Here is a 12,839-nt window from a genome sequence, read left to right on the forward strand (position 1 = left end):
CACCAACCCAACACACACTTCCCCATCAGACCAGCTGGGACTGAGTGTTGTGAGTGTGGACACGTGGTGTGACGGGCTGACATGGAGGGACTGCTGCTCCAGGTGGTAGGTGCTGATCTTTCTTCTTCTGCTTTTGGTACTGGGGTTGGGGGGATCCCGCCTGGTGAACTTATAGTCATATTAAGTATGTACAATTTATCAGGGAACCCTGGAGTTAGATGTCTTTGCCTCTGTTATTTGAGATGAGCTGGATGAAAACTTTGGGAAATGACTCCCATACTATGAACTTCTGTTAGAGTGGGAATAACACCCATCTTGGGATGTCATGAAGACCAAATGAGATGGTTCATACAGAGAGGTTGGTTTTATGACGGGTGCATAACAGACATTTGAAACTTTGTATTGTAATCGTCAACTTCTAAGCCACTCTGGTTGGCTGTAAACTGGAACTGTTTTTTGGTCAGGTGAACTGGACAATTTCAGAGGGAGGGGAGAGGAGAGGAGCAGGTGGGAGCTGTCCATGGTCCTGTGTCCATGAGCCAAGAAGCCATTTGCCTGGTCCAATGGACATCGGTGATCATCTGTTTTGTGTGTCAAACACTCTTTGATGTATCAGATTCTTCAGGCAAAAGGAAAGCTTTTTATCCAGATTCTCAGAGTCTCATTTGTACACAGGTGAGAGTGTGGGTGGCATTATAGACATCGGGCTGTCTCTGGTACCTGCACACATACATGTGGGCAGTTGTTCTACTACTGCGTGTGTAATGTGAGTGTACTCTGTGTGTGTGTGTGAGAGAGACATGGGAGGGACGGTGGGCGGGAGGGAAGGAGAGAGCTGGACCAAAGATGGGACGTTGCTGTAATGCAGCCCACCTGTGTAAACTAGCTGATAGGGAGGCCCCAGCTTGGGCCAAAGAGTAGATAGATACCCAGAAACTCCGAAAAGACTGAACATTTCGCCATCCCAGCCCCTCCCGGCCCACAAGAGCAGAATAAATCTGAGGCCAGAGCTGAGCTGTTCCCCTGCTAGGCACTTCAAACTAATTTTCTGGTACATTATACACTTGGCCTTTTGAACAATCAATGGCCTTAAATGCTATTTGGTTCCTGCAGCCAAATCTAAGAGAAATAAAACATAATCCATCTGGCTAATATAGCCAGGCCAGTCAGGGAAGGAGAGAGAGGGAAGCTTAGAGCTTCTGGGGACTCTGCCTGGTTCAGGGAAGGTGGAGGCCTGGAGGGACGTGCCAGCTTTCGAGAGAATGGGCCTTTAAGAAATACTGATGTCAGGCTAATCACTGCTCGTTCATCTCAATGTATCCTGTCCACACCAGCTGTCACTCCCCCAGGGACTGTGCTCCAGTGAAGGAAGGCTGGGATAAAGCTCAGGATTCCAGGGTTCTGAGCAAGGACCCGTGGCCCTTGGTTTAGATGTCCTTGAAGGCTAAACAGAGGGTCTGATTGGAGTCTTGATGTGAAGCTAAATTTCAGGCATAATCCCCTGAAAGCCTTGAGATGGCACTAGGCCGAATATCCTGGGGACAGAAAGGGCAGAGAGCTGGTTGGAGAAACATGATCTCCACAAGCCCTGGTCTGAGACCCAGGCTGGCAGAGAGTGGGTGTGAAGAGGTGCGCTGGGGAGGAAGGAGGTTGACTTGGTCTTTCCCTGAAAGTCGCTCCACATAGTAAAAAGGAGAACAGAACCCCCTCCTTCAGAGCCTCTGCTCCCCACAGCAGTGAGACTCCTAGAAGGACAAACAGCCAAGCCTTTCAGGCTACTCTGCTGCCTCTGATGGCCCAGCAAGGAGGCCAGCCCCCCAGGGATCCAGGAAGCAAGTTGGAGAGGTCAGGTGCCTAGCTTAGGCCTCAGTTTCCCCATTTTTTCTTGAAACAGTCACTATCTGGAGATAGTGGAGGATGCAGACCTTTGCTGGACCCAGGGGCCTAGATCATTTCCCTTGTGGGAAGTACTCTGAAGGTGGGAGGGAGAGGGGCAGGGGGGGAGGTTAATTGTGTCAGCAGCCTGGAGAAGCATGGCGGGAGCAGGAAAATGCATTTCCTCCAGGGTTACTTGGAGGTGGTGTTCCTGAGAAGGTGTGTGGGTGAGGGGGACTGCGTGGGAGGGCAGCTCTCTGGCTGTGGGGCCCTAACTGCCTGTCTGCATCTCTAAGCACATGCCCAGGTTGCTGCTGGCTCCATGCCTGAAGTCCCTACAGGTCACTCTTGAGACTCTGGGTTAGTGGAGCAGGGCAGGGCAGACAAAACCAAGAAAAGGTGCCAGAGCAGGGGAGTTCGAGACAGGGGATGGGGAGTGCAGGGATTAGGTACAGAGGGGGCCCTGAAACAGGCAGATGGGGGCTTCTAGAAGATGATGGAAAGGAGGAGAGAAGTCAGGGTCAGCATTTATTTGGGTTGTGGAATCTGTGCTCCCTAGGTTCCGGCTGGAAGCCTCCCAGCTACTCACAGCCAGAGCCTGTGGGTCCTCTCTGAGGTCTAGCCGTACCTGGCCCTTCTTACCTACAGAACTGTTCCTGCTTCCTCGGTCCAAGGCAGCAGCCTTCAGCTGCTGCAGCAGTGACAATACAGAGGTGGCAGCAGCTCTGTGATAAGGGTGGGGCCTGCGCACCTCTCTGATGAGTAATTATGCCTAGAGCATGTTCTACTGAGATGCGAGGCTTGTCTGACAAGGCACACTCTTGTTCCTGCCGCCAAGGCAGCTGGGGAGCTGAAGGAGAGGCCAGGGACTGAATTCAGGTGATGGTGCTGCTCAGGGGGACCCGTCACAGATAATGAGCTGCTGTTCTCAAGGGGCACTCAGGGGAGCAGCTTTGTCCCTCCGCTGGTCAGAGGAAGGAAAGCAGGGCGAGGGCTTAGGGGGCTGGGTCAGAGGACTCCCCAAAACGGGGCTGTGGAGGGCAGCCCAAGGAAGTCACACACTCTGGTAATACTTTGCTTTAACAATTAAGCCAGCTTAAGCCAGAGTGCACCCCACCTCCAGTCCAGTTTAAGCTGCAGAGATACCTAACATTTACATAGCTTTCTGTACTTATCATTTTCTCATTCAATTCTTGCCATAACCCTTTGATGAAGGACAAACCTTCATCCCCATTTGAATGATGAAAAAACCAAGACCTGAGAACATTCAGGGGTTTGCTGAGGTCATGGGGCAGCTGGGTTTCTTGACCTGCTGGTCCGGCTCCTTCCCTAGGTCCAATTAGGGCAATCCCTCTGCTATAGCTGAATCCACGTGCTGTGACTGAGGTCCCAGGACAAGAGTGAAGGGGAGAGGTCTAAAGGGAGAAGCGGTCCAGGACCCACACTTGGGAGCTCCTGGCAGCACGACAGGCCATCCCCAGGAGGCGGAACGAGGCTGCTCCACAGGCCTGGTTGAGCATGCGTTTCCATAGGGGCACGACGATGTCCCAGGAGGAGGCTGCTGCCACTGACTGCCATCCATATGCCAGGTCTGATGTAAAGGACAGTGCATGACAAGCAGCCCTTTTCACACCCTGCAGCACCCCACAGAGTCTGCACTGAAGCCCTTAGAGCCCAGAGGATGACGGGCTCTTGCTGCAGGCCTGGGTTAGCCAGCGAGGGCTTCCAGAGGGCAGTTCTGAGTCGAGTCTGGAGAGAAGGAAAGGCCAGACCCCATCAGATGCGAGACAGAGGGCCTGGGGCAGGGGGTGAATGGTCTGGGGTGGCAAGCGTGTGAGCTTGGATGGGCCCAGGGGTGGGCCAGCAGCCTGGACTATCTAGGGGTTGAAATGGAAGTTCAGGTGTGAATTTGATATGGTAGAAATAAGGAGCCCCTGAGTATCATTACAAGGGAAGAAATGTCATCAAAACCAAGCAGAGAATGGAAGATGGCAGGAGGGACTGGGGGCGGGGTGCACTCTGGCTTAGCAGCATTTCATTGGACTGGGCATCCAGGTGGGACCGGGAATCCTCTGGAGGGCTGAGGGCTCTGGGACCTCCAGCACACTCTGCTACTCTGCCACTGGGTTGGCCCAGCTTCTGGAGCTTGGGGGTGGATGGCTCCCACAGCCCACTGTCCCACTCCACACTCCTCCTCCCCTAGCGGGCCCCAGCCTTCCCTCTACAGGACGCCAGTTTAATGCCAGATTCTGCCTCAGGCTCTGGGAACAATCTCGCTGCTTTGAGAAGCTGCCCTGCTGTTCCTTCTGTTCTGCTTTGTGGTGATTGATGGCTGTGGGTAGGTGGGCGAGAGCCTTCGCTCCCCCCGCAGCTCCAGATGGTTGGCCTGGGTGGAGACAGGCTCCAGAGTCCCCAGGGAGGAGTGGGTAGGCCAGCGAGATGGCCCACATGGCCAAAGGGTGGCTTGAGCTGCAGTGGCTGGTTCCAAGGGCCAGGAGCTGGTGGCAGAGTACCATACTGTTATCTTACTGGGTTCTTGTAAGTCAGGAAGGAGTAACCTTTGCTGTTGTATTTGTTGGTCTTTCAAAGCCCCCCTGGACTAGGGCCCATAAAGACCTGCGCTGGCTGGGCAGGCAGGCAGGGCCTGCTCTTGTCTTCAGGGGGCGGGGCGGAGGAGGTGGTTAGTCCTCAGGACAGTGTGCTCTGTGGGTGCCATTTCCCAGGGCTCCAGCTCAGCCGTCGGAGCCCTTCAGTGGAGGCTGAGGGTTGCTTCTCTCTGTCTCCTTCAGCTGGGGCTTCCTGGGCAATTTTAAAGGAACAAATCTTCTCGGGATGGGGGGTGGTGGGAACCCAGGAGCTATAGGCACCTGTAAAACCAATTTAAAAATCACTCTAACCAACCAGTCCCCAAAGGAACCAAAGGGAGCTATAGAGTAACTCAAAAGCAGACACTAATGGAGGGGAAAAGAAATGTAGTTACATATTCATCAGCTTTTAAATATTCATGAGGATTGTAAAGCAGATTAATTTTCATGCCTCATTTCTCGCGTGGTTCCCGCTGTCCATATTTTACCGCAGCAGCAGAAGAAAAAGGAGCCGTGGATGGCGTGGCCACTGGCCTCAGCATCCTTTAAGGAGCAGCGTGTGTGAACGTGTGTGAGTGTACATGTGAGTGTGTGAGTGTGTGTGTGTGTGTGAAAGTGTGTGTGAGTGTATTTGAGACTGTGTGTGTGTGTGAGTGTATGAGGGAGTATGTGAGTGTGTATAAGTGTGTGAGTGTGTATGTAAGTGTGAGAGAGCATATGAGTGTGTGAAAGTGTCAGTGTGTGAGTGTATGTGAGAAAGGGCATGTGAGTGTGTGAGAGTGAGTGTGCGTATAAGTGTGTGTGAGTGTGTGAGAGCGTATTTGAGACTGTGTGTGTGTATGAGGGAGTATGTGAGTGTGTGTGAGTGTGTATAAGTGTGTGAGTGTGTATGTAAGTGAGAGAGCATATGAGTGTGTGAAAGTGTCAGTGTGTGAGTGTACGTGAGAAAGGGCATGTGAGTGTGTGAAAGTGAGTGTGTGTATAAGTGTGTGTGAGTGTGTGTGAATGTGAGTGTGGGCATGTGAATGCATATGTGAGTGTGCTTGAGATTGTAGGTGAGAAGGTGTGAGAGTATAGTTCAGTGTGTGTGAGTGAATGTGTGTGTGAATGTAAGTGAGTGGATGTGTGATGTGTGTGGGGTGTGCCTGAGTGAGGGGTGGGGGAGGGGCAGAGAAAGGCACCGGTCTCTTGAAGGACTCGCTGTCACTTCTGCTGGGTCAGGACAGTGTGAGGACAGCAGGGTGCAGCTGCAGAGGGTGGGGATGGTGGTGTCTGAGGACAAGAGAGTGTGGGAACAGCGAGGACCCTGGGGGGCCAGAAGTAATTTCTGGCCTCCCCGGGATAAGAGAGTCAGCCAGAGTTTCGTCTCCACTCCCCTAAACTAACTGTCTGAGACCAGTGATCGAGTGAGGTGAGAGCAGAGCGGAGGGCAAGGGAGAGGGGAGGGCAAGTGGGGAGGGAGAGCAGAGGAGATGGAGAAGGAGGAAGAAGAGGGCGCAGACAGAAACAGCGGAGAGGCGCCAGTGAAAGGGTGAGCCTGCCTAACTGGAGACCTGGCCCGGCTAACAGCAGTCGGCACAGAGGTTAGATACCTGGAAGGCTATTCCAGGGCACGGAGGTTAGATACCTGGAAGTCTATTCCAGGGCTATTGGCCCTTCTCTGCAGCGAGTGAGAGAAATGTTCCCCTGACTCATACACCAGCTGTGAGTGGCAGGGAAGAGAAACTGAAACCAGAAATGTGCCAGGATTCCCTGAGAAACAGCCAAGCGTCCCAGCCAGCAGGGGTCAGGCAGAGTGAGGGGAGACTCTGCCAAGGGCAGGGCCTCAAGATGAGCCATCCTGAGAGCAAAGGGGAGCAAATCTCTGTCCAGAGTCTTGGATGAGAACCAGGGAGTTCTGCAAAGAGCAGAAATAGGCCCTTGGGCATGCAGTCACCAAAGTAGCTTCTTGGAATTCCTGGGCAAACTATCCACATGGAGGCCTGGTCAGCTGCTGGCAGCCTTCACTGGACTGGACCGACTTTCTTGGAATACGAGGAGGGATGAGGTGGCCTCTGATGGGCCCAGTTCAATGTGCCAGCTCCTGCTCCTTCTGTGGGGGCGCAAGCCTACTCGATGGAGTAGGGCGCCCTGGAAGCTCTCTGGCGAGGCTGGGGCACAGCTAGACCAGACCCTCACAGGGCCCCTTCCCCCGCTCTGTTTCCTCCATGCTCTCGGATCGCCCCACTGAATCTCTAACCTATGTCCACCTGCTTTCTCTCTGGCCAACTCCAGCTGGATGTCTGTGGATCTCACACATCTCACACCTGCCACGTTCATAACCCCGCCGAGCCTCACCCGCCCGCGAACCTATCTGGCTGCAACCTTTGCTGCATGGAGTCGGCCCTGCCTCTAATCTTCCAGCTTCTCAGCTGCATCAGAAGACAAATTACAACAAATTTAAAGAACTCAATCGGCTTTCATTTGTGATTCTAGAATTGGATGATGCCTCATTCTAGAAAAATAGAATAAAACAGAATGAGTGTTCTGAGGAGGTGAGCAGAGGAGGTTGGTTGTACGGGGAAAAAGGCACTGAGGACACAGAACAAACGCCGAGTGGTCATCTCGAAATTACTTTTCTAGTAAAGGTGAAGGCAGAGGGGATGTCCATGTGTTAGTGGCTAAAACTGGCCTGTTTGACTCTTTGGCTGTTACCTCTCTCCTAATTTCTCAGAAGGTCAGATAAAGATTTCAGTTCCAGCGTCACGGCTGGGAAATTCAGCATGAGGGGCTCCATTTTGGTTTGGTTTGGGGTTCCATTTTGGTTTGCTGGGCCTAGCACAGGAGTTCAACCGAAACCAATGGCCCCTGTATGTTTTATTTAACAGGGTGAACAGTTTAGGAGTCATCCTCAACCCCCTTTCAGCCCTTCAACATAATATTCAGAATCCCACCACGTCCCACCCCTGTGTGGCCCCAGCAGGGCCAAGGTCACTCTTGACTTGATTGTAACAGTAGCTGTCTGCCCCCTCCTTGGGCTCCCCAGTCTGACCTTTACTCACCAGACTGAGGCTTTCACAAGGGCAGATCATGTCCCGTCTCTGCCAGAAGTTCTCCAGCGCCACCCATCTCACTCAGCCCCAATTCTCTGAGGCCCGAAAGGCCCAGTACGCCAGGGCCATGGTACTGTGCTCCTGCCCTCCTCTCTGCAGAGCTCTGCTCAACTTACCTCCTCAGTGAGGCTGTCTCTGAGCACCCCATTTAAAATCCACCACTCCAGCTCTCTCTCTTACTCTGTGTTTTCCCCATAGCACATTTTGCACTCTGTCATGCTACACAATTATGTGTTATTATTCCTTATTCACATCCTACCCACTGGCACATTAGCTCCTTGAGGGCAGAGATTCTGCCCTTTCCGTTCCATGCTGTATCTCTAGCACCTAGAACAAGGTCTGGAACATCTGGAAATCACATAGGCGAGCCCCCTATGTGATTCAGTAAGTATTTATTGAATTTTAGAGGCTCTATCTTCTGCTCATGAAGAATTAACTGCTATGTGGATTGCCCATCTGATTAATGGAAACAACGGAAAACTGGGCAAACTACATCAAACAAGTACTTTTAGACAGTGAGAAGCAAGTAACACAGCATGGTGGTCCCCAAGAGAAGGGAAACCAATGAAGTGGGCCCTCCCATTGCATCGGTTTACTGCCTGGAGAAAAAGTTTCCAAGCCATAGCAAAGAAGGGGCCCCCTGCACAGCCTGGGGGTTGAGTTCATGAGACAGAGATTGAGGTTTGGGAAGGCTAGACTCTGTAAGAATGCTAGAGAAAAAGCAGCTGTGTGCAGAGTTTCAGAAATCTCTAGAAAGGTCCTCAAAACTTGGGCTGAACACTGTGCAAACTTGGAGTGAAACTCCACAAGTTTGGGGAATGAACTAACAGAAGCAGTAGACTGAACAAATCCTGAGATTTACCCGGGGGCTGGAGTTCAGATTCCCACCAGTAAGTGGAGAGACCTTGTGATCCACACGGCACTGGATAGAGTCCTCAGAAAGATGCCACCTTAGCTCTAGACCGAAAGCTGCCCTGGACTCATTCTAATAGCACTTAAAAACAAGCCTTAAAAGGGCCGAACTCATTCTAAATAACCATGAGCCAGAACAAAGTGCAACGCTCTTTAAAGGGATACGACAAGATCCAGACCTCCATAGTGTAAAATTCACAATATCCATCGTCTAATAAAATAATTAAGTTACACAAAGAAGCAGGAACATATGACTCAATCAATCAACAGAAACAGACTCAGAGATGAAAAAGATTCTGGGATTAGCAGACAAGGATACTAAAGTTAGTGCTATGTTTCATGTGCTCAAAGATGGAGAGAAAAACAGGAACATGATGAGGAGAGAAAGGACAATTAAAAAAACACGTGGAATTTATAAAGAGGAAAATAGAACTAGCTGGGCGTCATGGTGGGTGCCTGTAGTCCCTGGGAGGCTAAGGCAAGAGAATCGCTTGAGCCTAAGAGTTTGAGATTGCTGTGATGCCACGACACTCTACCAAGGGTGACAAAGTGAGACTCTATGTCAAAAAAAAAAAAAAGGAAAAAGAATATCTGCAATGAAAAATATTGTTAAACAAATAAATATTTTTATTGCTGCTGCTGCTATAAAAACTACATGAGAGCCTGGTGCAGTGGCTCATGCCTGCTATCCCAGCACTATGGGAGGCCAAAGCAGGAGGATTGCTTAAGGCCAGGAGCTCCTATGAGCTATTATCATGCGACTATACTTCAGTCTGGGAGAGAGAGAGAGAGAGAGAGAGAGAGAAAGAAGAGGAGAGGGGAGGGGAGGGGAGGGGAGGGGAGGGGAGGGGAGGGGAGAGGAGAGGAGAGGAGAGGAGAGGAGAGGAGAAGAGAAGAGAAGAAAAGAAAAGAAAGAAAGAAAGAAAGAAAGAGAAAAAAGAAAAGCACATGGAGTATGGGAGCATTTTCCCCTAAAACTTCTTTTCTCTTGGTGGCCAGGGCTTGCCCCTCCACTCACCCTGAGATGACCTAAGGGTTGACTACATTCACCTTCTCAGTCCTCCAGGACTCTGGAGAAACAGGCTTCTTCTTTTCTATTTGGTTCTCAAGTACAATATAGATTTCAGGTTGTAAGCAGGCGCTCCCCCGAGTCTCCTGTTGACACCCCACCCCTTGTGCAGCTCCATCGTGAACCTTTCCTCTCCGTCAGTCTCAGTTAATGCCACAATTAGCTATGGGGCTCTAGTAACGGACTGACGAGTAAGTCCTGGCCTCTGTCCTGTGGAGCTCCAAGTCTAGCCAGGTTTACATGCTGCCAGGAAGAACGTGACAATGTTCCTGAGCTCAGTGTGGAAAAAGTCCTTTGGGAGAAGAGAGCTTCATTTGGAGATCAGGGAAGGCTTCCCGGAACAGGCGGCATTTGTGCTGAGTTCTGAAGGATGCATAGGTTTGGGGCTGGTGGGAACAAAGGGACAGGTGTTCTGGCAAAACTGTGCTTTGTCTTGAATTCCCTCACTTACTTCCTGCCTCCCGCACCCCCAGCCATGGCACACATGGTCCCCTGCTCTGCCGGCTGCTGACCCTGCCATGAGGCCTCCTGGCCTGGTATGGGGCCTCTGATCACCTCATTTCTCATCCTTCTCTCATCTCACCTCATCCCTCCCCTCCACCTTCCTCTCCCCACCCTGCAATGTGAGTTCAATACCATCAGCTCCTAAAAAGGGCAGAGTTTTCCTGAGCTGCTTCCCACATATCAGTGGGCCTCAGGGTGGCTCTGGGGCATGCTGGGTGCCTGCAAATGGGCAGGGCTGGGAGGGAGGCTGAGAAGCAGGTGGTAGAGGTGCCCCTTCTTCAGGCATGGCTACTCTAGATAAGGATGGGCTTGTTAATGACAATGACACCACCAGACAAAAACCAAAGAGGGAGGATCCGAAGTGGGTGTTCCCCAAAGTGGGAGCTCAGACATAGGACCTGAGGTGATGCATGCACCGCCCTCCCTTCCTGGGTCTGTCACCTCCTCTGGAATGGCCTCTGCATGCCATCTGGCCCAGGTGTTCCTCCTCTGCCTCCCCCACACGGGGATGGAGAGGTGGTGTCCATGGCATAGTTGGCAGAAAGCCTGGGTGAGCTCTCAATCACCCCACCAGAGTTTCCCATATGAAACTGCAAGCTGCAAGTGGGAGGTAGTGCGAGGCTACAGGGTCAGCTGAGTCTCATCTGGGCAAGATTTTAGAAGGCACCATTGCGGGATGGCTGTGAGTCCTGACTTAGGGGCCTGACTTGCATCGCCACCGTCTAAGCACTGGAAACAAGTTACCTAACTTTCCAAGCCCTCAGCTTCCTTATCTTATCTGTAAAGTGGAGATTGGGTGTGTCGAGCATAAACGCAGGTGCAGTTGTTACCGAGAGGATGGAGGCTGTGCCCCACACCCTGGCCCCAGCTCCCTCTGCCTCACTCTCTCATGTTGTCACCAAGCAAGCCTCCAGCTCCCTGACTCTTGTTCTGGGTCCTCATCTGACAGCCCCGGAGGGACCCATCATGTCCTTAATTGCAGTTCTCTTGTTTGGCAGAGCCATCAGCACTAATGTCCCGTGTCATTGCCGGTCCTCTGTCTGCAGACACCTTGCTCCTCCCTGAGTCGCTCAGCCACCCAGGGCAATTCCATCTGGCTGGGAACAGCCACAGCACTGGGCAGTCAGGACTTTCCAGAGATGCCTTAGTGACAATTTGCTTCACAAGTAATTTCATATCAGAGGGTTAAAGTCTCCATGGCTCTCTCCCTGCTTCTTTCTACTACTATGGACCTTCCTGCCATCATCCTGTCCCCTCCTGGAAACCACAGGGTGCCTTTTGTCTGCCATACCAGAATCTTCCCCATCTCCTTCCCACAGAGCCAGCCCCCAGACCCGCTGCGAAAGTGAGGTCCCCCTGTCCGACTTGGCTCTGATGGCCATGCTAAGTTTTTAAAGTAGGGCCCAGCAAAAAAGTCAGCGCTGGGGAATGTGAACTTGGAGGAAGACTGGGACCCAGTGGAGATTGAGGGAGGACTTGTCCCAGGTGCCTGAGTTCCTATTCCCTGGGCCCGAGGCAAGGCCCCTGCCCTGGGCAGCACTTCTGGCAATCCAGTCAGACCACTGCTGCCCTTTCCCCTGGCTACAGCTCTGTGGAGCATCTAGGGGGCCAGGGAGAAGCTTTCTCAGGAGTCCACATCTGAGCCTGGCCTGAGGGTGGCTTTGCCCTTCTGGCACACCTTCCATAGTGGGCATTTTTACCAGCTACCCCAGGCAGGTTCAGGACAACAGACTTTATCTAAAGGGGGCCCAGAGCCCTTTAAACAGATCCAAGAGAGAGCTCAGAGAGGGCCTCCTGGGGAGGAACCCCCCCGGCTGCAGTCCTAGTCCTCCCATCCCCTAGTCCTTCCAGCCACATTCCTGGCCTCTCTGATCCCAGGCTCTGAGCCATGTGTCTCTTTTACCTTGAGCCCAGGAGGAGACACAGACCCCTTTGCTGTTTTCTCTCAGTATTGCTGGGATCCGCTGGCATTTTCACAAAGAACTTCCATAAATACTAAGAGAGAACAAAAGGGAAGTAATTACAGGAAATACAAATAGCATGAGAATAGTCAAGTTCCTAAAGTACAGGTTTCCCAGCCTCAGACAATCACCCTGGAGCCCAGGAGGCTGGCCTGCCCTCCCAGCAGTCCCGCCCCAGGGCTCTCACCTTCCAGACTGGCCTGGTGCTGCCCATCTTGGCTCCTGCAGGCGCAGGGACCAGGCTGGAGCCCCTGCCCCTGGGTTTTAGTTTTCCATTTGAGGATGTGGTTCAGACACAGCTGACCACCTGAGCTGTGGTGTCTACCACACTAGATAAGCCACCTCTAGGGTGTAGGTTGAGGCCTCTGTCACCTGCAGAGTACCTGCTGAGAGAGGGAATGCTCCCGTGTCCATCCAAGGCCTTGTCCTCCGTGCACCCACCACTGGTCCTGTTTTCACTGCCATTCTGGACAATTGTTGGAGTTACTGTTCAGCTCACCATGACCTTTGATCTGTCCTGCTCACATGTGGCTGTGGACACGTGGCAGCCATTTGTTCAATGTGCCCCAACTCCCCAGGTCGATATTGACTGGAACAGAATAGGCACCTGAGCCAGGCTGGACTGTGGACAATTTGGGCTGTGGGGTGTTGGAGTCAAGGCCTACCGTCTTGTCAGGTGGTTCTTTATTACATGTGCGCTTGGGAGCATTTGGTCATCTTGAGTCGGAAGGTCTGCCCAGAGGAAGACACAAGGCAGATGTGAGCTGGTGTGCCCAGTGCTGGGTGGCTTTGTCACCCTTGAGACCAGTGCTTACTGAGTCCTGACCACACATCTGCCTTT

At 52.3% G+C, this 12,839-nt stretch overlaps 1 long non-coding RNA gene across 2 annotated transcripts; it reads right to left on the bottom strand.

The window, feature by feature from the left end:
* Positions 1-368: 368 nt before the first annotated feature.
* On the bottom strand, positions 369-12,472 carry LOC128588446 (uncharacterized). Of its 2 annotated transcripts, XR_008380779.1 has the most exons (4): positions 12,186-12,472; positions 11,941-12,032; positions 9,515-9,919; positions 369-4,742 (listed from the first exon to the last, which is right to left on the bottom strand). It is a non-coding gene; the product is annotated as an uncharacterized LOC128588446 (long non-coding RNA). The 2 variants fall into 2 exon arrangements; XR_008380778.1 differs by lacking the exon at positions 369-4,742 and having other exon boundaries at positions 9,346-9,919.
* Positions 12,473-12,839: the final 367 nt, after the last annotated feature.

The sequence above is a fragment of the Nycticebus coucang genome, chromosome 6, assembly GCF_027406575.1.
Source record: "Nycticebus coucang isolate mNycCou1 chromosome 6, mNycCou1.pri, whole genome shotgun sequence".
NCBI classification, from domain to species: Eukaryota; Metazoa; Chordata; class Mammalia; order Primates; family Lorisidae; genus Nycticebus; species Nycticebus coucang.